We start from the raw sequence: 26,562 nt of genomic DNA on the forward strand, positions 1-26,562 counted from the left end.
ACAGTAACTTTCAATTGAATGACCAATCTACTAAATTAATACATGTGGGACAGACAGTGTAGGCAGTGAGCAAATTGGACCCAGGAGTGAATAGGAAGAAATGAGTAGGTGGGTGTGCATTTTGGAAATTGTGCAGTATTTCAATGATCTCAAGCTGTTCCCTGACACAAAACCCCATCTTTTTAACACCAATGTTTTCTTTCTGGCGCTATATGATTATAAATCTTTAAACACCTCAGTCTTCTAAGAATCAAAATTTCACATAGCCCAAAGGGCTTTCATGACAGCTTGTACACAGAAGATGACATAGGGGATATCATCTAAGAAAAAGCTTCTTCAGCTGTGGGTGGGGATCTCATATGAGTCATGTAACAATGTGGGGGTCACAAAATTATGCTGTATTATCAGTAAATGATTAATTTATATACTGATTTTTATATACCTACATACGTGGGGGTCACATAAAAATTTCTTAGGTCACAAATGAAAAAAGTTCCAGAAGCCCTGATCTAAGAATTAGGTCATTAGCAAAGGAATGAGGCTGGTCTCACAGTGTTGTTATAAGAGATGATAGATAGATAGACAGACAGACAGATAGACTTATACATATATTACATATATGCATGTAAAATGCTGTGCATGTAAGAATGTATTTCTATAGGGGTTTCTAAATGAGACTTGTAGTTACCTCTGGAATCTGGTCCACTCTTCTCCAACACCTTCCTTGATAGGAACAGAAAGTCAATAGCTAAGTGTTTGAACCTTCTCTTGTCTGGAAGTATTGGCTTAGACCTATTCTTTAATTATTGCTTCTCTAGGGGTATAATTTTTGAGGTTTACTATAAAAGCTCTTTATAGTAACTAATATTTACTTGTAGGCAGGAAGGTAATCTGAGGCTCATATCCATCAACTCAACTTCTTTTTCCTAAATACTGGTTACACAAAAGACTATCATAAATAAAGTTAATATATCCATTGATCTAGGCAAACAATAAAGAGAATTTAGAGATGTTATAAAGATTAGAATATGCCAACATGTATGTATATATATATTATATATATATATATGTAAATATAAAAGTAAATGAGCTTTTTGTTGGTAGAAAGATGACAGCTCAGATGCTCACACCAAAGAAAAAGGCCTGATCTCACTCAAGAAGAAAAAAATCTAGGAAGGAAAATTTGAAATTAGAGACATATTGAGGAGCTGGATTCTCCAATGTGTTTGAAGTTTTCCAAAGTCATTCTTTTTCTTCCAAAGTATGCCTTTTTCTCTCTGAAGAAACTCTGGAATCCATTCTGTCTTCATATAACTATGCAGAATCACATTAGAAAACTTTCCACCAATTAGGAGTCACACCAGAAATTATGTCTAACTCTACAGTATAATAGCCCCCAAGGTGCTGTAGCCTTGGCTGAAAGCCCAGTAATGCATACATTTACATGACACTTTAAAATATTTATATATAACATATAAATAATGTAACTATATATAATTATGTACCACTTTTATATTACATATCATGTATTCATAATAAATATTTTTGTATCTAGAATACATATATGTGTCTATGCTACATACACACATACATATAAACATATTAATCTTAAATTCTGAAAAATACTTTCCTTGTAACAATCCTGTGAAAATAGTACAAATATTATCATATCTATCTTGCTGATGACCAGAGAAATGCAGCTGGTATATGCCAGAGCCAAGACTTGAAGCCAGGTCTTCTGACTCCTTGACTTCCCACTGTCCTATGGTGCCTTCCTGGTGGCTTCAAGCATTTATTCTACCTTCCCAATAAGGGAAGTAGCTATAATGAGTCCCAACATCTGATGTTAGAAAGATATCCCAGAAAGCTGCTTCCCCTTATTCTATCATATTCTAGAGAACTACAGCAGCGAAAGCCTTCTGCAATTTCCCACTGGCCTTCTGATTTTGAGCCAAGGGAAGAAATCTCAAAGGCATACTTCTCTAAAGCTGATTGATGCCCTTTGAGACCTTCACTACTGGAAGTTTTTCAAGCCCCCCCCCCTTCTCACATTTCCTAGCTTTCACCAAAAGATTTTCTGCCTGTTACCTTGGTGCCATGGACCTTCATTAGAGAAATCAAAGCAGACTCTTACAGGTGGTTCATCTCCTGAGTCTAGAAAAAAAAGAACCAGAATCTTCTAAGTGAAGTCAATCTTGATTATTGATTTTTTTCCAGCTGAAGGTTTTGAGAGGCCCTGATTAAATCATAAACTGCTGCTTAAGGCTTAATGTTGCCTCAGAACTCTGAGCCAAACCTCAGTGTCCTAAGGGCACTTCAGCTCAAATACAAGAAGTCTGCGTATGTAACTTTCACTTTAAATTATTCTACCTCAAAAATGGTTACTTGAACTGCTGGTGCTGTAGGTGCTATTGCCTTAGAGGGTTAATCATTAGGTTTAACACCACTGCTTATAATCTATGATGCAAAGGTGGATTTAGCAGCACAGACGAAAAAAATAAAATCTCTTTACTGATATTTGCAGCTGTTGTCTAATCAATGTGCAAGGGAAGGGAAAGAATTAAGTGTTTATATAGCCCTTTACTACAATGCTAGAGACTATGTAACATTATCCCCATTTAATCCTCATAACAATCCCCATCAAAGTAATCTCCATTTTACAGTTAAGAAAATTGATATATGAAAAAGTTAAGCGACTGATCCAGGATCACACAGCTAGTGAGACCATGAGGCCAGACTGAAATCTGGGTCCTCGACTCCTGGAAGAGCAGTCTATCCACTATGATATGAGGCTGCCAATTTACAAACATTATCTCATTTAATCAATAACCAGATCACTTTTGATTAATAAATTAGTCAACTATCAATTTGTTGACTGCCTTTATGTGACAGGCACTATAGGACCAAATACCTCTCTGCCCCATCTCACAGAAACAAAAAGAGAGAAAAAAGAAGAGAGAGACAGACAGAGGGGAGGAGAAGTGGGGGGGAAGTGGGGGGAAGGAGAGGGAAGCAGGAAGAGAAGGGAAGATAGAGGGAAGGAAGAAGGGAAGGAAGGGGAGGAAGAGAGAGAAAGGAGAAAAAGAGAGAGAGAGGGAAAGAGAGAAAGAGAGAAAGAAAGAGGAGGAGTAGGAGGAACCAAAGGGAAATAAAGAAGCAGAGTGAGGAAGAGGGAGAGGGAAAGAGGGAGGGAAGAAGGAAAGAAAGAAAGCAAGCACTGCTATTCTCAAGAAGTTTGCATTTTAAAGATGCCAAGAATGAAGATTTTACACACACACACACACACACACACACACACACACACACACACACATATATATATATATATATATATATATACAAATATACACATGCACAAATCTAAATATAAAAGGCAAATAAAAATGAATTCAAAAGTTATTGAATATAAGGTCATTTGAGAGAGAGGACACTAGTTATTGAGGGATGAGGAAAAACTTCATGCAGAGATGGTACTTGAAATGCAACTTGAAGGAAAAGAGAGATCGTAAGGAGACAGGGGAATATATTCCAAAGAAGGGAGATACCCAAATCCAAGAATGTTGAGATTCCATTCTTGGAAATGGAGTTTCATTCATGAAGAAGACAGAAGATCAGACTGTCTGATTCACAGAGTATAGGAAAGAGAGTAATAATATACAACAAAGGCTGGAAAAGTAGACTAGGAAAAACTAAACAGAGGAATGTTGTCTTATTCTAGAGGCAAGAGCATAATAATCCCACTTCAGTTTATTGCATGGGTGTAGGGGACTGCAGATATTGAGGAACTCTGGGAAGGTATACTTGAAGCAAAGATACTTACAGCAGGGTGCTTACTCAGTGTGATTAATGAGATAATGGTTCTCTAGTTCACATATATTTAGTACTTAGTATGCTATTATGGTTCTTCAGTTGGCACATGCTCAGTGTGCTGTAGTGGTATAATTGTACTAAGGTAATTACTCTGTAGCAGCATATGAACAAATTGCTTCTGCTGCTATCAAAGCATGAGGCATGCTCCCAGGAAGACAAGATAGAGGGGAAGCCTTCACAAAAATAGCACAAGGTCCAAATGAAACCTTTGCTGATTTCGTGGGACGTCTACAGATAGCTTTCATGAACTATTGATGAAAATGCAGCAACAGAAATGATGATAAAACAACTTGCTAGAGAAAATGCTAATGAGGTTTGTAGAAGAATATTATTAGGACAACACAAGGATGCTCCTTTAGAGGAGATCATAAGAGGCTGTGCAACAGTGGGCAAAAATATCTTTTATACCCAGGCTATGATGCAGACTTTTCAAGATCTGAACATGGGAAGACAGGATCCCTTTTGGCAAGAGACTTCCAGAAAGACTGGTCAATGCTTTCAATGTGGTAAAGTGGGGCATCTGAAAGCATAATGTTGGCATGGAGATATAGAATGAAAAAACAGGGTAGAAGAACAAGACCCAAAACCCCATGTTCAAAATGCAACAAAGTTTTCCATTGGGCATCAGAATGTAAACAGACTCAGGGAAATGGGAAATGAGGCTCGGTTTCAGGGACCAAGGCAAAAAATACTTGAGGCACAATAGTAGCTGATGCTACACCCAGAGAGTGCCTAGAAGTTCAGTACCCAGGCATGACCAATCAGCCAGGCAGCCATCTGATGAGAGAAAGGGATTACACAACCAATGAGCCAGGAAGCAACCTGATGGGAGAAAGGGATTACAATTGGGGATAATAGAATTGTATGCAGCTGGGACAACTTGGGTCATGATGGCAGCCGATGCTATACCCAGAGAGTCTTTAGAAGTTCAGTACTCCAACATGATCAATCAGCTGAGAAGCAACCTGATGGGGGAAAGAGATTATGGTTGGGGAGAATAGAGTTGTATGTAACTGAGACTACTGAAATATCCCTTGGAAAGGTGAGATCTGTTCCTGTTCTGCCCATAGATCCTTTGCTTCCAGGCACAGTAGGCTTGACTATTAACCCTGAGTGCTTACAAAACAGTGTCCATCCATACACTGATGTGGGAAACTCAGGAATATGTAGCTAGTATCCCAGTCACTAATACAAGTAGACAATGTGTGACTTATCACCCAGGAAAAGTAGTAGCATCAGGTTTACTGATACATACTCCTGATAGGCAATCTGGTAATATTTACCCAGATTTTGACTCCCAGGAAATTCTGGACTTCAGCTGTTACAGATGACTATCCTATGCTTACTATCTATGTAAATAGCATGCCACTGAAAGAGTTGATAGACATGGGTACAGATTGTACAGTCATTAGAGGTGCCAATTGGCCCAGTCATTGGCCAAAGATTAAGGTAGACACCCATATGTCTGGGGTAGGAGGATCAATAGCAGCTGAAATTAGTGCTATCCCTTTGAGATGGATATTTGAAGGTGAAAGCAGATTTTACTCCTTTTGTAGTAAATAAAATCTCTATTTATCTATGGGGAAGAGACACCTTACAACAGTTAGGATTACGAATGAATACTTCGGTTATTTAGGCAGGGCTGCTATTGAAGGCCTGCTTGGACTCTCACCTGTTCCCATTCAATGGGAACAGCAAACTGATACACCAGTGTGGGTAGAACAGTGGCCCTTAGGTAGCAATAAAATTCAGGCCTTATTAGACATAGTACAGGAGCAACTTGACCAAGGACACTTACAACCTTCTCTAAGTCCTTGGAATTCTCCAGTATTTGTTGTAAAAAAAGAAATCTGGAAAATGGAGGATGTTGACTGATTTAAGAAAAGTAAATGAACACATGGAAATGATTGAAACTCTTCAGCCTGGACTCCATCTCTTACTCATTTTCCTAGAGAATGGCCTCTTTGGGTTACAGACATTAAGGATTGTTTCTATACTATCACTCTGAATAAGGAGGATATGAAAAGATTTGCCTTTTCAGTACCCAGTGTTAATTTATCTGAGCCTTATAAAAGATATGAATGGACAGTTTTGGACAAAGAATGAAAAATAGCCCTACTATGTATGTGGTTGCTGCTCTTACTCCAGTAAGAAAAGCATGTCCAAAAGTTATGTTGTTACATTACATGGATGATATCTTGGGGTGTGCACCTGAGGAACAAATGTTAGAAGCATGTCTACAAAAAAACCATAAAAACACTAAGGAACCACAAATTGCATATAGCTCCAGAAAAAATTCAAAGGCATGCTCCTTTTCAATATTTAGGATATGAACTATATCCTAATGTGCTTATAGAACAAAAGCTTTCTTTAAGGACAGAGAAGATGAAAGCTTTAAATGACTTTCAGAAATTGATAGGAGATATTCAATGGGTGCGTCCAGTGTTATGCTTAACTACCTATCAATTACAACGATTATATGATATTTTAAGGGGAGACACTGGACTCACCATGCCAGCTTACAAAAGAAGCTCAAGAAGCTTTGAGACAAGTTGAACTGGCTTTATCCAATGTGGTTGAAAGACTTACTCAAAAATCCTTGGAAATATCAGTTTTTACTATAAAAGAGGCACCCACAGCAGTTTTTCATTAAGGACACAGTGTGATCAAGTGGATGACCCTCCTAGCACAACCAGAACAAAGCCTTACTCCTTATCCAGTGCTTGTGGCTAAAATTTTATTAAAGGCCATTAAGTGAGTAGTACAATTATCTGAGATATCTGACAAGATATACATCTTTTATATCAAAGCACAAATTAATGTATGCTGTGAAACCATTCCAGAGTGGCAAATTTTATTGGCTACAGCTCCAAATTTTACACACCAACAAAATAGATAAACCCCTCGTAAATTTGATTAGAAAAGGAAAGAGGAAAATCAAATTGTTAGTCTTAAAAATGAAAAGAGAGAACTTTCCACTAATGAAGAGGAAATTAGAGCAATAATTAGGAGGTACTTTGCCCAACTTTATGCCAATAAATTTGGTAACTTAAATGAAATGGATGAATACCTTCAAAAATAAAGGTTATCCAGATTAACAGAGGAAAAAGTAAATTGGTTAAATAGTCTCATTTTAGAAAAAAAAATAGAACAAGCTATTAATCAACTCCTTAAAAAAATTCCTCAGGACCAGATGTATTTATATGTGAATTCAAACATTTAAAGAACAATTAACTCCAATGCTATATAAACTATTGGAAAAAATAGGGATTAAAGGACTCCTACCAAATTTCTTTTATGACACAGACATGATATTGATACCTAAACAAGATAGGATGAAAATAGAGAAAGAAAATTATAAACCAATCTGCATAATGAACATTGTTGCAAAAATCTTAAATAAAATATTAGCAAAAAGATTACAGAAAATCATCCCCAGGACCAAGTAGGATTTATACCAGAAATTCAGAGCTGGTTCAATATTAGGAAAACTATTAATATAATTGACTATATTAATAACCAAATTAGCAAAAATCATATGATCATCTCAATAGATATAGAAAAAGCATTTGATAAATCCAACATCCATTCCTATTAAAAACACTAGACAGTCTAGAAATACATGGACTTTTCCTTAAAATAGTCAGTAGCATCTATTTAAAACTATCAATAAGCATCATATGTTATGATGATAAACTGGAACCATTGCCAATAAAATCAGGAGTGAAACAAGGTTGTTCACTATCACTATTACTATTCAATATTGTATTAGAAATAATAGCTTCTGCAATAAGAGATGAAAAAGAGATTAAAGGAATTAGAGTAAGTAATGAGGTAACCAAATCATGACTCTTTGCAGATATGATGGGGTACTTAGAGAACCTTAGAGAAACTACTAAAAAGCTATTAGAAATAATCCACAACTTTAGCAAAGATGCAGGATACAAAATAAATCCACATAAATCATCTGTATTTTTATACATCACTAACAAAATTCAACAGTAAGAGATAAAAAGAAAAATTCCATTTAAAATAACTGTCAATAGTATAAAATATTTGGGAATCTATCTGCCAAGGGAAAGTCAGGAACTATATGAGCAAAACTGCAAAACACTTTTCATACAAATAAAGTCAGATCTAAACAATTGGAAAAATTAGTAAGTGCTCTTGAATAGGTTGAGTGAATAATAAAAATGACAATACTATCTAATATATTTATTTAGTGCTATACCAATCAGACTCCTAAGAAACTATTTTAATGGCCTAGAAAAAATAACAATACAATTCATCTGTAAGAACAAAAGGTCAAGACTTTCAAGGGAACTAATGAAAAAAAAAAATCAAATGAAGGTGGCCTAGCTGTACCTGATCTAAAACTATATTATAAAAGCAGCGATTACCAAAACCATTTGGTATTGGCTAAGAAATAGACTAGTTGATCAGTGGAATAGGTTAAGTTCACAGAACAAAATAGTCAATAACTATAGCAATCTAGTGTTTGATAAACCCAAAGACCCCAACTTTTGGTATAAGAATTCATTATTTGACAAAAACTGCTGGGAAAACTGGAAATTAGTATGACAGAAACTAAGCATTGACCCACACTTAACAGTGTACACCAAGATAAGATCAAAATTTGTTCATCATCTAGGCATAAAGAATGAGATTATAAATAAATTAGAAGAACATAGGATAGTTTACCTCTCAGATCTAGGGAGAAGGAAGGAATTTGTGACCATAGAAGAACTAGAGATCATTATTGATCACAAAATAGAAAATTTTGATTATTTCAAGTTAAAAATCTTTTGTACAAACAAAACCAATACAGACAAGATTAGAAGGAAAACAATAAAATAGGAAAACATTTTTACAGTTAAAGGTTCTGATTAAGGCCTCATTTCCAAAATATATAGAGAATTGACTTTAATTTATAAGAAATCAAGACATTCTCCAATTGATAAATGGTCAAAAGATATGAACAGAAATTTTTCAGATGAAGAAATTGAGACTATTTCTACTCATATGAAAAGATGCTCCAAATCATTATTGATCAGAGAAATGCAAATTAAGACAATTCTGAGATACCACTACATACCTGTCAGATTAGCTAAGATGACAAGAACAAATAATGATGAATGTTGGAGGGGATGTGAGAAAACTGGGACACTGATGTATTGTTCTTGGAATTGTGAATGAATCCAACCATTCTGGAGAGCAATTTGGAACTATGATCAAAAAGTTATCAAACTGTGCATACCCTTTGATCCAGAAGTGTTACTACTGGGCTTATATCACAAAGAAATATTAAAGAAGGGAAAGGGGTCTGCATGTGCAAAAATGTTTGTGGCAGCCCTTTTTGTAGTGGCTAGAAACTGGAAATTGAATGGATACACATCAATTGAAGAATGGCTGAATAAATTGTGGTATATGAATGTTATGGAATATTATTGTTCTGTAAGAAATGACCAGCAAGATGAATACAGAGAGGCTTGGAGAAACTCACATACCTGATGCTAAGTGAAATGAGCAGAACTAGGAGATCATTACATTCTTCAAAAACAATACTATATGATGATCAATTCTGATGGATGTGGCCATCTTCAACAATGAGAGGATCCAAATCACTTCCAATTGATTAGTAATGAATAGAACCAGCTACACCCAGCAAAAGAACACTGGGAAATGAGTATGGACCACAATATAACATTTACATTCTTTCTGTTATTTTTGTTTGCATTTTTGTTTTTCTCTAAGGTTATTTTTACTTTCTAAATCTGATTTTTCTTATGCAGCAAGATACATGTATTTAACATATAGTCTTACATATTTAACATGTATGGGACTACCTGCCATCTAGGGGAGAGTGTGAAGGGAAGGAGGGGAAAAGTTGGAACAGAAGTTTTTGTAAGGGTCAATGTTGAAAAATTACCCATGCATATTTTTTGTCAATAAAAAACTATTTAAGAAAGGATAGTATATTCATCTTATTTTTTATTGTTTTATTGTTTGTTCATTTTTCTTTCTTTTGACTTTTGATTATGATTTTTCTTGTGAAGCATGGTGAATATTGAAATGTATTTAGAAGAAATGTATATATTCAACCTAAAAGAAAAGAAAAGAATTGATGAGCAAGCTGATTTCAGAAAAGCCTGGAAAGATTTACACGAATTGATGCTGAGTGCAGTGAATAGAATCAGGAGAACATTGTACACAATTACAGCAAGCAACTATGTTGGACTTAGCTCTTCTCAGGAATGTGGTGATCTAAGACAATTCCAATAATGGAATGGGAACATGCCATCCATATTCAGAGCCAGAACTATGGAGAATGAATGCAGAGCAAAGCACACTATTTTTTTTTTTTTTTTGGTATTTGCTTGTTCTTTTCCATGGTTTTCTCCTTTTGTTCTGATTTTTCCTTCCCAACATGACTATTATTGAAACATGCTTTAAATGATTGTACAATCTTATCTTTCTCAGTTTTCTTGCTGTTGTGTGGAGAAGAAAGGTAAGAGAGGGAAGGAAAAAAACTTCCAACTCAAAGTCTTACAAAAATTAATATATTTGGGAAAATGAAATACTATTGAGAACAATTTTAAAAAGCAAGATGCTCTTTAAAAATCATGGAAAGATTTATACAAACTGATGCTAAGTGAAATGAGGACACTGTATAAAGTAACAACAATATTGCATGATGATCTACTATGGATAATTTAGCAATTTTCAACAATACAATTATCCAAGACAACAATCCAAGAAAAACAAATGATAAAGCCTGAATGCAGATCAAAGATATTTTTCTTTACTTTCTTTATTCTTAGATTACCTTATCCTTCTTGGATTTTTTTTGTCTGTGTTTTCTTTCACAGAAAGACTTACATAGAAATGTGTTTTGAATGATAACATATGTACAACCAATGTCAAATTACTTACCTTCTCAATGTGGGTAGATGGGAGAAAGAGTAAGAATTCAAAATTTGAAGGAAAAAGTATATTTAAACTGTTTTTACATGTAACTGGGAAAAATAACATATTAAATAATGAGATGAAAAAGCAAAAAAAAAAAATTCACCACCTGTAAATAACACATAATAATAGCATCTAACCCTTAAGGTTTTTGGGAGGGGAACAATATTTGTAGAAACAAAACAAAACAACAAAAAAAAACCCACATTGATTCAGACTATTTTCATATGCAGATCAAATACTGAAGCTGAAGTTTGTCCAATAATATTTTGTCCAATAATGAGAAGACAGGACTTATTAGAAAAGCCCCTGATATTAGGAAGAATTTAAATCAAAGCTTAAGTCAAAAGGAAAAGGAAATGGCAGAGGATAATAATATGGATAGATGATATCATGAAAACAAAAAAAAATGAAATTGAACAGACTTCCAGAGATAGTGGAGGATAAAAGAGCTTAGAGTTATGAAGAGTCAAAGATGATTGAATGAATAAATAATATATGGCAGAGAGGAGAGAGAGCAATAAATCAATAGACATGTATTAAGTACCTACTAAGCACTGTGATAGGCCGTGGGGATAGAAAGAATTGAGTACTTACACTCAAAGAGTTCATATTTTAATGGAGCTAGTGATTGGAAATCACAAAACTATAGGCTATAGAGCCAAATGCAATCTTGGAGACCATAAGAAAATTGAATTAAGAGATCATTATTGATTTGCCTTAGATCATGTGCCTAACAAAAACCAAAAAGAAATGTTTGTAAGTAATGAAAGATGGTTGAGGTTCTAGGAAAATCATATGAACCTTTTAGGTAAAACTATGACTGATGAGATTAAAGATAATGTCCAATGATGCCAGCTTCCTCTATTCTTAGCTTCTATAGACCTCTACTATTGCTACAGATAAGTAAATAACATCTATGGAATGAAGATAATCAGAAGGGATGGCTAAAGGGTCTCTACAATGCTAAGAGGGATAATCTATAAGAAGCGATAGATGTAATTCACTTTAAGGTCTAAGTAGAGAATTAAAAAAAAATGAATCTTATAAGATTATAAAGTACTTACAGATCTTATTTCTTGTTTTTGTTTCTTTTCCAAAACTTGACACTGCTCATGTTATCTACACTTAATAATTGATTGATGAGTGAAAAAATCTTGGGTTACCATTAGGTATATTATTTGTTGTGTTGTTGTTGTTGTGTTGTTATTTTGGTTGTTCAAGATTCATGGCTTAATGAGTATAGAAAACTCCTCGTGTAAAATCTACTTTTCCAAACCAAATGATCAATTTTTCTGCAATTTATGTTCTTAGAGAATTGCCTAGGGCACTGGGACCTCCTCAAAGTCACATAATCAATATATGTCAGAGACAGAATTTGAACCAGGTATTCCTAACACCAAAGCCATATCTCTTCCAATAAATTTTGCTATTTCTAGAGCTATAGTTTAGGGCACACAAATTCCAGTTTAGAGAAAAACTGTAAAGAGTAATATTTTTTAAATTTTATTATGATGTTGGTAAATATCAATATATATGAGCATTTCTATTTACAAAGAAGAAAAAAGAGTAATTTATGTGAAATTATGAGTTTCTATTACATTTATTTGGTTTTTATAAAGTTAAAAGCAAATTAAACACATCAAAGTTCCTCTGAATTTCTTTTAGTTCTTTTTGGTACATTTGAAAAAAATATTTCACTGACTTTTTTCTTTTGGCATCATTATCACTAGCTCTTCTCTCCTATTTAACTCCCTTGTGTCCATAAAAAGGTCCTTTCTTGTAATAAATAAAGCAAAGCAACTCCACACATTGAAAATGTCTGAATACATATATATATATATATATATATATATATATATATATATATATATATATATATATATATATATATATATATACATATGTGTGTGTATATCTTCTGTTTCTTCAATCCATCATTTGTTTGTCAAGAGGTGAGAAATATGTATAATTTTATCAGTAATCTGCTGAAGATCATAATTGGTCATGGCATTAATGAGAATTTCTGAGTCTTTCAAAGTTGTTTTTCTTTATAATGTTGTAATCACTTTATAGAATTTCTCTGTTTTTGGTCCTTTAGTTATTTCTCACCACATAATAACTTTTCACTACATTCATCCATAACATATTTGATTCAGTAATTTTCCTTAGTTGATAATACTTTCTTAATATCTAGTTCTTTAATATACCAAAAAAAATGTGGCTATAAGGTTTAGAGAAGGTTGTTTGTTTGTAAGTTTTGTTTTTATTCAAATTATATTATTCAAGAAATTCTGCTACAAGATGTTTGTGGTAGTGATCCGTGGTGGTTAAGAAATGGTGGCCATAACATCTAGCTATTCCTAATTAATGTAGAAAGACAGCCAGGTTTCCAGGGCAACCTTTGAGGAGTGGAACACAGTTGGTTTTTACTTCTTGGGCAGGTTGTTTTCACCTCATTGATTTTTCACTGCTTATTGAATTACCTTCTCTTAGTTGCTGGAGTTCACTTCATTGCCCCCTCAGTCCCTTTCTGACTAAACCGTGATTAATGGTCATTGTCTAACTCCAACACTTCTTTCTTTATGTGCCCATCTCTTGCAGCCCTATGAGTCTACAAGGCTTCAGGTCACTGAAGATATGTACTCCCTGTCCAGAGTAAAACAGAGAAGCCAAGGGTGATACAAAGTAATATGAGCAGAGCATTTATTTAGCTAATTCTTTCCTGATTTATAGGGCATTACTACTGAGTAATTAAAATTTACTAAGCTATTTCCACAAGATATTAACTTTAAGTAATCCTCAGTAAAACTAAGAGGATAACAAGTTGGTTGTTTTGCTTAGGATCAGTAATTAAAGATTTTTCAATTATGATAATTTGGGGGGGAATAATAGTCTTGATAAGTAGGGTGTGATTAGAATTGTGCTTTCTATGATAAACATTCTTTTACACAATTCCAACAGGGGATACATTTCCCAGACAATTTTCTTATCACAACTCCAAATTTTTCAAGGTCTTTATCTATCCCCTCCTTCTTCCATCTTTTCTCAGAGGTATATATTTTTGCTTCTTTTCAAAACTAATTCCTCCAGTTGTGCCCTTTATTTTAACCCTTGTCTTCTTCCTGTAGAATATTGCTTCAGAATACCCTCTCTCTTTTCCAAGAGGCACCTGAATAAGAATTCCTTCTATATTACCACTGGTTATGCAGCCTCTGTTTGAAGATATCTAATCAAAGGAAACTCACTAAATCCTAGGCAATCAAATACATTAAAAGAGAAATCTAACTATTTGGAAGGTTTATTTTCCCTTATATTGAGTTGAAACTTGCAATTTCCACCTATTGTTTCTAATTCTCCTGTCTAGAGTAAACAAAATAAGACTAATTCCTTTTGAAAATGGCAGTCCTGGGAGAGAATTCTGGGAAGATAGTGGAATAGGTTAGAAAACTTTTTGGCTCTTAAAATTTCCTCTGCAAAAAAAAAAAGATATAACATCACCTTGGAGCAGCAGAAATAAAGACAAGATAAAGCAATTGTCCTCCTAAGACAATTTGAGAAAATTCTTTTCCAGGGGAAGAGATTTGACCTGAGATACCTCCAGGCCAACTCTGAAGAATCAACAAACAACAAGCCCTGGGGCAGCTGGTCTGAGAGACAGTCTCAGTCTTCAAAACCTTCATCTCATAGATAGTCAGCTAAGTAGGAGAAGGCCACTGTCAAGAGCTAATCACAGCTGTGTTGTCCAGGCACATTCCAAGGCTGTGGCCATGGAGAAATGAAATAGCTCATTTCTGGTGGCACTTGCAGGACTGGGGGCCCAATATTGGGCCCTGAGCCAGACCTCAAAAAAATAACAGAAAGAAGGACCTGGAGATGGGGGCAGAGCCAAGGTTGTGGAGAGTAGACAGGTCTTCATTTGAGCTTTTCCTGGCCTTCCTAAGATCAACTCCAGATCAAGTCTCTGAATGGGTTTTGGGGTGACAGAATCTGCAAATATTTGGAGTGTAAAAATTTCCAACAGAATATATTTTGGAAAAACTTCAGAAAAGGTCTGTCTCAGGAAGAGCGGTGGCTGTGGGAGATTCAGGCATAGTGCAGTGTGATAAGCTGAAAGAATGTCACTGGTAAAGAGGCTTCTGCTAGGAGAATATAGTAGAGGCTTGGAGCCAAAATACAGTATTGTTTGCTACTCTGTTTTGGTTCAGAAGTCAGTGAATCAGCAGACTACCTGTGAGACTTCCAATGCAACTACAGAAGGCAAATAGTGAGCCCCCCAATTTCAGCATAAGGCAGGTCTTGGCTATGCCCATTAGCCACAGGAAGAAAACTGGCAGCACCAGCTTCAAGGCAGCATGAAGGCACAGTAGGCTATAAAAGAACATTGGGACAATCACTCCTTTTCCCTAAGAGCAGACCTCAACATTTAAAAATGAGTAAAAAAAAAGCAAAAAAGAACCCTGACAATAAATAGCTTTTATGGAGACAGGGGAAAAACAACCTCAAGCCCTGAGGACACTAAAGGCAAAAGGATTCCAAATGAAGCCTCAAAGGATGAACAAGTCTTGGAAGACTTCAAAAAGGATCTTAAAAGAGAGAATAAAAATGGGAGAAAGAAATAAATGCTCTAGAAAGGGAAACACAGACATTGTCTGAAGAAAACCACTCTTTAAAAAATAGTTTTGGCAAAAAGGAAAAAGAAAACAACTCTTTGGAAAACAGAATTTCTGAAATGGAAAAAATTTCAATGAACAAAACAACTCATTTAATGATTCAATTGGTCAAATGCAAAAAGGAGATAAAAAAGGTTACTGAAGAAAATAATTCAAAAAACTTAAAATAGAACAAATGGAAGTGAATGACTCAATGGAACATCAAGAATCAATCAAACAAACAAAACAAAATAAAAATAGAAGAAAATATAAAATATCTTATTGGAAAAAAAGCAACTTACCTGGAATCCAGGAAAGACAATGTAAGAATTATTGAACTATCTGAAATTCATGTTGAAAAAAAGAACCTAGACATCATCTTTCAGGAAATCATCAATCATCAGGGAAAACTGCCCTGGTGTCCAAAAACAAGAGGACAAAATAAAAATTGAATGAATACACTGATCACCTCCTGAAAGAGGCCCCAAAATGAAAACTCCAAGGAATATTTTATCTAAATTCCAGAATTATCAAATAAAGGAGAAAATATTTCTAGCAGCCAGAAAGAAACAATTCAGATATCAAGAAGCTACAATCAGGATTACCAATTTAGTAGTAAAGCTTCCACTTTAAAGGACTGAAATGCATGGAATATGATATTCCATATGATATTCCAGAGGGCAAAAGTGCTTGGAATGTAGTCAAAATAAACTATACTGCAAAATTAAGCACTTTCATGGGAAAAGATAAGGGATTTTCATTTATTTTTTATGAAAAGACCAGAGCTGAACAGAAAATTTGATCTTCAAATATAGAGAAGCATAAAAAGAGAAGAAAAAAATATTTTTAAGGTTAAAAAGTTTACAACCTTATATGGGAAGGTGATATGTTTAACTCTTGAGAACTATATCTTTGTTACGGGTATACTTAGAGAGTATAGGTATAATTTGACTTTATTGTGATTATATAAAAAAAGCTATGTGTGGAAAATTAATTGTACTGGAAGAGGAGGGAAAGAGAAGTAAAATGGGATAAATTATATCACATGAAGAGGTAAAAAAAAGACCTATTATACTTGAAGGAAAGAAGGGAGAGAAATGACTATTATGTGAGCTCTAATTTCATCAGATTTGGCTCAGAAAGAGAATATCAGACATATTTATTTTAATATAGAAATTTGTTTCAACCTATAAAGAAATAAGAGGAGAAAGAAGAAAGCAAAGGGAGAGTTAATAGAAAGGAGAATAGAAGTAGAAAGGAAAAGGGATAAAAAGGGAGAAGGCCTATAAAAGGGGAGAGCAGATTGAGAGAGATGGTGATCAGAAGCAAAACAGTGGTAAAGAAGGAAAGGGGGAAAAGAAAGAGAAAAATATGACTTAAGGAAAATAAGATGGAGGGAAATTTACTGTGAATGTGAATGGGATGAGTTCTCCCATAAAATGGAATCAGATAGCAGACTGGATTAAAAGCCAGAATATGTTTTTTTTAATAAGAAATATGTTTAAAGCAGAATAACATATATAGAATAAAAGTAGAAGACTGGAGCAGAATCTATTATCCTTCAGCTAAAGTTAAAAAAATAAATAAATAAATAGGAAAAAAAAAAAAAAAAAAAAACCAGGGATGGCTATCATGATCTCAGATAAACCAAAAGCAAAAGTAGACCTAAATGAAAGAGATAAGGAAGGAAACTACATTTTGCTAAAGGGTATCATAGATAATGAAGAAATATCATTACTAAACATATATGCACCAAGTGGTAGAACATCCAAGAAGAAATAGACAGCAAAACTAAACTAGTGGAGAATCTCAACTTTGCTCTATTATCACTACAAAATCAAGTCACAAAATAAATGAGAAAGAAGTTAAGGGGATTAATAGAATTTTAGAAAAGTTAGGTTTAATAGACCTTTGGAGAAAACTAAATGGAGATAGAAAGGGATATATTTTTCTCAGTTGTATATGGAACTTAATGGATAATTTTACATTAAGTTTAAAAGTTTTTGTTCATACAAATACAATGCAGAAAAGATTAGATGAAGCAGTAAACTAGGGGGAAAATTTACATTCATGGGTTCTGATAAAGGCCTCATTTCTATAATATGTGGAGAATTGACCCAAATTTATAAGATAAATGGTCAAGTATATGAAAAAATAAAATCTAGTCATATGAAAAAATGCTCTAAATCACTATCAATCAGAGAAATGCAAATTAAGATTACTCTGAGGTACCACTACATACCTCTCAGATTGGCTAAGATGACAGGAAAAGATAAAGATGAATGTTAGAAAGGACGTGGGAAAACTGAGACACTAACACATTGTTAGTGGAGTTGTGAACTGATCTATTCTGGAGAGAAATTTGAAACTATGCCCAAAGGGCTATCAAACTATGCGTACCTTTTGATCCAGCGGTGTCTTTCCTGGCCCTGTATTCCAAAGAGAATCATAAAAGGAGAAAATGTCCACATGTACAAAAATGTTTGTAGCAGCCCTTTTTGTAGTGGCAAGGAATTGGAAACTGAATGGATGCTTATCAGCTGAGGAATGGCTAAATAAGTTATGGTATATGAATGTAATGGAATATTTTTGTTCTATAAGAAATAATTAGCAAGATGATTTCAAAAAGGCCTGGAGAGACTTACATGAACTGATGCTAAGTGAAATGAGTAGAACCAAGAAAACATTATACACAGCAACAAGATTATATGATGATCAATTCTGATGAATGTGGTTCTTTTCAAAAGTGAGGTGATTCAGGCCAGTTCTAAAGATTTTTTGATGAGAGAGCCACTTGTACCCAGAGATAGGTCTGAGTGTGGATCATAACATGGTATATTTCACTTTTTTGTTGTTGTTTGCTTGCATTTTCTTTTCTTTCTTTTTTTCCTTTTGATCTGATTTTTTCTTGTGCAGCATGATAAATGTGGAAATATGTATAGAAGAATTGCACATCCTTAACATATATTGGATTATTTGTTTCCTGTAGTTGGGGAGGAAGGGAGGAAGGAAAAAAAATTGTAAGAAGTTTTTACAAGGGTAAATGTTGAAAACTATGCATATGTTTTGAAAATAGAAAGCTTTTTCTTTTTAAATAGCAAAAATGAAGAAGAAGAAAGAAGGGTATTTAACAAACTCAAAGACTTTCAAGTTTTTGTGACAAAATCTCCAAAATATAAAAGAAAATACAACATATAACATTTAGGAGAAATATAAGATAATCATTAAAGAACAATTATAAGGACTCAATACGATCAAATTGTTTAATATATATGAAAACAGAGTATTCTTATGGTTATCATCATTATTTGGGTAGTTTGAAAGGAAGGCATGGGCTGAGCTGAGTATAATGGGGTGATTCGAAAGAAAATAAATCTGTGCAGACAAAGACAAAATGGAGTAACTGTCTCATACAAATGAGTCATAAAAGGAAAAATTGATACAGAAGAAGCTGGTAGGAGGTATGGCGGTTGAAACTTACTCTCATCAGGAATGGGTTAAAGAAAAGAAAGCATCTATCTAGAAGGTTATAAAAGTCTTATTAAGATAGAAATAAGAGGACAAGGAGTTGGGTTCAGGATAAGGAAGAGACTCTTAGAGGGTTAGTTAGGTTAAGGAATAGAAGGGTAATGTACCAGGTAGAATTAAAACAAAGGAGTGAGGAGGGATAGGGTAAATAGAATGAGAAGGTAGTAAGGAAAAATAGGAAGAAGGAAAATACACAAGTAATTGTGGCTTGGAATCTGAATGGGACAAATTTACCCATCAAACGAAAATGGATTGCAGATTAAAAACTTGAAATCAACAATATGTTGCTTCCAGGAAATATTATAAAAATGATACAAAAAGATAAAATAAAGGGCAATAATAAATATTAATATGCAAAAAAGCTGGAATAGTAATCATGATCTCAAACAAAGTTAAAGTTAAAATACATTAACCAAAAGTGAAAAAAAAATCTACATCATGTGTCAACAGTATTATTCAAATTTATTTTAAACCAGTTAAAATGCCTAGATCAGTGGTCCTCAGACTTTTTAAATAGGGGGCCAGTTCACTGTCCCTCAGACTGTTGGAGGGCCGGACTATAGTAAAAACAAAACCTCACACTCAGTCTCCGCCCCAGCCCATTTGCCATAACCCCACGGCTGCATAAATGTTCTCAGCAGGCCGCATCTGGCCCACTGGCCATAGTTTGAGAACCCCTGGGCCCCAGATAGTATAAAATACCTGAATGTATACCTGCTAAAACAGACATAACTACTAAAAGAACAAAAGCATAAAACACTTTTTAATCAAATAAACTCAGATATAAAATTTGAATTAATTTTTATTGTACATGAATAGGCAAAGCCAATATAACTTTTTAAATGGCAGATTTTACCTAATAGATTTATTCAATGCCATTCCAATTATATTACAAATGATTTTTTATTGTGAGAAAAAATAATAACAAAATTCATTTGGAGGAACAAAAAGAACTTCACAGAACCAAAGGAAAAAGATATAAAGGAATTAAATTCAATGGTATTGTAATGTGAGAGCATTGTTATAGCAAGTATAAACATGATAATTTCTATTATTTTTAAATATAAATAAAAGCTAAGTGGCCAAGAATAGAAGGAATGAAAAAAAAAAAGTTTGGAAGAAGGGGAAGCTTTGATAGGCATTCTCTCAGATAGAATGTAATTGGGGTGATACTGCTATGACATAGGAAACAACAAACTGGTTGGTTTAGAAAAACAAGACATGGGTTTATAAAGGAAGATGCTATTCACCTTCAGAGAAATAGATGATAGAAAGAAATAAACATAATATAGTCTTACATCTATGTATGTGAGTATATATGTTTATAGATATATATGTATATGTGCGTGTATATAGATAGATAGATAGATATGGTAGGGGATGATAGGGAAGACAGAGGGAAAAAAGTAAAAAGTGCATAGCAAATAGTAAAAGAAAACTGTCAAGGAAGCAAAGAAAAAGCTGAATAGCTTTGAAAACAATGTATTGCATTTCCTATGTAGGTTTTCTTGAAATGGGAATTATTGTTTTATATTGAATTCTCTTATGATTTTCTATGTACGTGGCATTTTTTCTTTTCTTATTTTGTATTTAAATTTAAAATAAAAAAAAATAAAATAAAATGACAGGCCTTTAAATATTAAGTGCCACCATATTTTCCCTAAATATTTTTTCAGGCTAAATGCCTGTGTTTACTCATGTATCATGAGCTCCAGTCTTTTTTATTAACCTGCTTTAGTTTATCGATATTCTTTCCAAAATGTTGCACTTAGAACTCAATATCCTACTCCATATGTGGCCTGGCTAGAGTAAAGTACAGTGGGATTATCAATTTCTTTTGTTTTTAACACAATGGATCTATTAATGCAGCCAAATTCATCTTGACCTATATTGATTTTGCAACCTTCCGAAAACAAAATAAACCAAACAAATGAAAGCCAAAATTGTTTATATGTTATAAAATAATAGCCAGACGTGAGCTAAGTTTAAAAGATCTCAATGCTCAAGTGAGCCAAACAGCCACAGTTTATTCAGTCATCCTCCAATTGATGGGCATCCCTTCTGTTTCCAATAGATTTTGCTACTACAAAAAAGAATTCTTATAAATATTCATGTACATATGGATGCTTTTCTTTTTTCTTTGATCTCTTTGCAAACTTAGTATCAATTAAAATGTATGCACAGTTTATAGCTCTTTGACCAAAGTTTGAAATTGTTCTCCAAAATGGATAGATCAATTCATTATGCCACCAAGAATACACTGGTGTAGCTATTTTTGCTCATATCCTCCAACATTTGTCTTCTTCCTTTCTTATAATATTAACCTAGGTGATAAGTATGAGTTGGTAACTAAGTCGTTTAAATTTGCATTTCTCTAATTTTTAATGATATAAAGCACTTTTTTTTTCATGTGAGTATTGATAGCTTGATAAAAAGATTCATATAACAATTTAAGGTCTACAAAGTCCTTTACAACTATCTTCTCATTCTGTAACAATCAACACTGGAAGGTACATACTACTATGATTGCCATTTTATACATGAGGGAACTAAGGCAAACAGAGATTAAATGATTTGACCAGTAAATGTCTGAGGATGGAAGATAATATTTGTAAAGTGCTCAGCACCTGGAACATTTTAAGCAATTAATAAATGCTTATTTCCTTCTTCCAGGTCCACCTGAACCATTTAATTGTCTTTGAATTCACTATGCTATTTAATTGCCATTGAATTGAAAATAAACTGCTTATTCAATTCAAAATGCATTGATCGAACTGTACTAGATATTTGGGATATAAAGATAGCAATGAAATATTCTCTCACTCCTAGGAGCTTACATGTTATGGGGTTCTTTGCATTATAGCATTTCTTGTAGGTATTTGCACATGATTAACAGAATGCAGAATAAAGTACCCCAGCACCAAATATAACCTCTGGGTTCAGGCAAAATCTATAATTCTTAGCAACCACCCTGATAACTCTGAACTCAATAGTTTCTTTCTAGTAATAGCTGATCCATGTTTCTTTATATATTCAGTACACATCAACTTTGATGAGTTATTGCTCTGAATCTCCCCAATTTCAATCCAGTAAATATATAGTGAAAAACCTATTATATTCAGACCATTGTGCTAATTGCTAGAGGGAAAAACAAGACTGTGTCCTTCCCCCACTAGTTTATAATCCAATAGTTTTTTGGGTTTTTTCCTAATTTACTTTCTCCCCAGTCTCTCTTTCCTCTCATCATGTCTCCTTGATTCACAGCTTCCTACCTTTAATCCACCTTGGTTCCTGAGAAAATATACCAAGTCACCAAGGCAACAGGTTTGGAACTAAGTAGGCAAAATATGCATGAAGCATGGCAGAAAAAAAAATTGAATTGTAATGGAAAGAGCACCAGACTTGGAAATTGTCTGGGAACTTAGCCTGGCTCATCATTTATTAGCCTGTGACCTTAAGCAAATCCTTTAACTTTCTAAGCCTTAGTTTCATTAAGAAAATGAGAGCATTCATCTTAATTTTCTCTAACATTCCAGTTCTAACAAATCAAAGTGTGATTCTTAGGACCTGTGTGTTAGAGGCCAGAGGATACAGTCGACAGAGTTTGGGCCAGGAAGACCTGAATTCAAATCTATCTTTAGAAACTTATTAGTTACATTATTGATGGAATTGTGAATTGATCCAAAAATTTTGGAGAGAAATTTGCAATTATGCTCAAAGGGCTACCAAACTGTGCATATCCATTGATCCAGTAGTGTTTCTACTGGGTCTGTCTCCCATGGAAATCATAATGGAGAGAAAGGGACTCACATGTAAAAGAATGTTTGTGGCAACTCTTTTTTTTTTGTAGTAGCAAGAAACTGGAAATTGAATGAATTTCCATCAGTTGGGGAAAGGTTAAATAAATTATGGTATTGGAATGTAATGGAATATTATTGTTCTGTAAGAAACGATCAGCAGGATGATTTCAGAGAAGTATGGAAAGACTTACATGAACTGATGCTGAATAAAATGAGCAGAACCAGGAGATCATTGTACATAAAAACAACATCATCACATAATGATCAATTCTGATGGACATGGCTCTCTTCAACAATGAGATGACTCAGGCCAGTTCCAAAGGTCTTGTGATGCAGAGCCATCTGCATCCAGAGAGAGGACTGTGGAAACCAAGTATAGATCATAACATAATATTTTCACTCTTTTTTGTTTTTTTTTTACTTAAATTTTGTTTTATTTCTAATTTTTTAACTTTTTGATCTGATTTGTCTTGTGCAGCATGATAATTGTGGAAGATTGTATATTTAACATATGTTGGATTACTTGACATCTAGGGGAGAAGGTATGGAGAAGGAAGGAAAAAAGATTTGGAAAGGAAGCTTTGCAAAGGTGAATGTTGGAAATTACCTATACATATGTTTTAAAAATAAAAAGCTTTAATTTTTAAAAAAAATTTAAACAGAATAAAGAAACTTGTTAGTTTTGTGACCCTAGGCACATGACTTAATCTTGTTTACCTCAGTTTCCTCATTGGTAAAATGATCTGGAGAAGGAAATGGCAAACCAATCCAGTAAGGTTAGCGATTCTGTCCTGGTTCAGAAGCCAGTGTATTGGCAGACTAACTGTGAGATATCCAAAGGAAAATAGTGACTCTCTGAACCCTGGAATAAGGTGGACTTGGCCATGCCCACCCATCACAGCAAGGAAGTCAGCAGCACCAGCCCACGGCAGCTGCTTTCACTTGTAGAGGAAGCTTGGAGCAATCTCTCCTTTGCCCTAAGAGCAGATATCATCCTTTAAAAATGAACAAAAAAGCAGAAATATGGAAATAAGTAATATGAAGAAAGAGAAGACAGACCTCAAACCCTGAGGACCCTAAAGGCAAATCATCTCCAGATGAAGCTCCAAAGGGTAGTATAAGTTGTTCCCATCTTACAAGATTCTCTTGGAAGAATTCATAAAGTATGTTAAAAGAGGATTAGAAGAAAGTTGAAGAAAAGAAATGAGAACATAGCAGGATGGGTTTGGAAAAGGAAGCACAGAAATTATCTAAAGAAAACTCCTTACAAAATAGATTTAGCAAAATAAAAAAAGTACATATCTCATTACAAAATAGATTTGACAAAATGGAAAAAGAAAACAACTCTTTAAAAACTAGAATTCCTGAAATGGAAAAAAATCAATTGAATAAAACAACTCATTTAAATTGGCCAAATACAAAAGGAGGTTAAAAAAAAGTAACTAAAGAACATAATTCGCTAAGAATTAGGATTGAATAGATGGAAATGAATGATTCAATGAGATATCAAGAATCAGTCAAACAAAACCCCTCAAAAAGAAGAAAATGTAAAATATCTTATTGGAAAAACAACTGACCTGGGAAATAGATATAAGAGAGATAATCTAAGAATTACTGGACTTCTTGAAAACCATGATAAAAAAAGAACCTAGACATCATCTTTCAGGAAATCATCAAGGAAAACTGCCCTGATATCCTAGAACCAGAGGGTAAAATAGCCATTGAAAGAATTCACCAGTGACATCCAGAAAGAGATCCCAAAATGTTTTAAAACTCCAAGAAATATCATAGCTAAATTTCAGAATTATCAGATCAAGGAGAAAATATTGCAAACACCAGAAAGAAAAAAAAAATTCAAATATTGAGGAGCCACAATCAGAATTACCCAGGGCCTCGTAGCTTCCACTTTAAAATGAATAAAGGGCCTGGAATCTGATATTCTAAAAGGCAAATACACTTGATTTGCAGCCAAGAATCAACTATCCAGCAAAGCTGCAAAGTTAAGCATTATCTTTTAGGGGGAAAGATGGACATTGAATACATTTATTTCTTACAAAAAGACCAAAGCTAAACAAAAAATTTAATCTTCAAATACAGAACTCAAGAGAAGCATAAAAAAGTAAAAAGGAAAGAAAAAAAATAATTTTTTTAAATTTATAAAGCTTATATTCCTATAGGGAAAGAGGATATGTTTAACTCTTGAGAAATGTATCTCTGTAATGGGTATACTTAGAGGGTGCAGGTATAATTTGATTTTATTGTGATAATATAAAAAAGAAAATTATAGAGGGCTGGAACTGTGAAAACTCTGTGTACTTGAATCAAGAACAGCAGAGTACTTAAGGCTAAATACCTACTCAACGTGATATAATGATTCTATAAACATATACTTAGATGATATGATGATGTGATGCCTCTCCTTACAATTGGCACCTGCTGAATGTGGTGTGGTGAGGTAATCATAGGGAAGGATTGGAGGGCTAATGGAGAGAGTTATTCTCTCTGCTGCAGCATACTCAGCAGAGAAGACTTCAGGCTTTAGACTCCAGAGTCCCACATCCATGTATCAGCTTGCCTGCCTCCTTCACTTCTCCTCCTAAAGACCAAGGACTTTGACTGATCCTGACTCTGACTGATCCTAAGGCCATCTAGAGACCTAGCCTGGACAATTTAGAAAATATAAGTGGAAATGGGATTGTACTGGAAGAAGAAAATGAAGGTAAAATGAGATGTATTACATCTCATGAAGAGGCAAGAAAGACCTATTACAATTGAGGGAAAGAAAGGAGGGGGATGAACATTGTGTGAATCTTACTCTCATCATATTTTACTCAAAGACAGAATATTAGACATATTTATCTTCACAGAGAGACTTGTCTCACCCTATGGGAAAGTAGGAGGAAAGAGGAAAGGAAAAGGGGAGGCTAATAGAAGGGAGAATAGAAGTAGTAGGAGAAAGTTATAAAAAAGAAGGAAAAGCCATAAAAGGGGAGAGCTATTTCAGGGAGATGGTGGTCAGAAGAAAAATATTGGGGAGAAGGGAAATGAGGAAAGTAATAAGAAAAGTAAAACTTGAGGAAAATAAGATGACAGGAAACACAGAATTAGTAATTTTACCTGTGAATTGGAATGGGATGAACTCTCCCATAAAACAGAAGCAGATAGCAGACTAGATTAGAAACCAGAATCTTACAATATGTTGTTTACAAGAAACATATTTAAAGTAGAGTGATACATACAGAGAAAAGGTAAAAGGCTGGCATAGAATCTACTTTGTTTCAGCTAAAGTAAATTAAAAAAAAAAGAGTAGTGATTCTGATATCAGATTAAGCAAAAGCAAAAATAGATCTTATTAAAAGAGATAAGGAAGGAAAATACATCTTGCTAAATGAAGTAAAACCAATACTAAACTTATATGCACCAAGTGGTATAGCATCCATATTGCTAGAGAAGTTAAGAGAGCTGCAAGAAAAATTAGACAACAAAACTATACTGGTGGGGAAATCTCAACCTTGCTCTCTCAGCACTAGATAAATCAAACCACAAACTAGATAAATCAAATAAGAAAGAAGTCAATGACGTAAACAAAATGTTGGAAAAGTTAGATATGACAGATCTTTGGAGAAAATTGAATGGAGACAGAAAGTTTGCTTTTTTCTCAGCAGTTCATGGAACCTATACAAAAATTGACCATGTATTAGGGCATAAAAACCTCAAAATCAAATCCAGAAATAGTAAATGCATTT

Source organism: Sminthopsis crassicaudata, chromosome 2 (genome assembly GCF_048593235.1).
Source record: "Sminthopsis crassicaudata isolate SCR6 chromosome 2, ASM4859323v1, whole genome shotgun sequence".
Taxonomy (NCBI): Eukaryota; Metazoa; Chordata; class Mammalia; order Dasyuromorphia; family Dasyuridae; genus Sminthopsis; species Sminthopsis crassicaudata.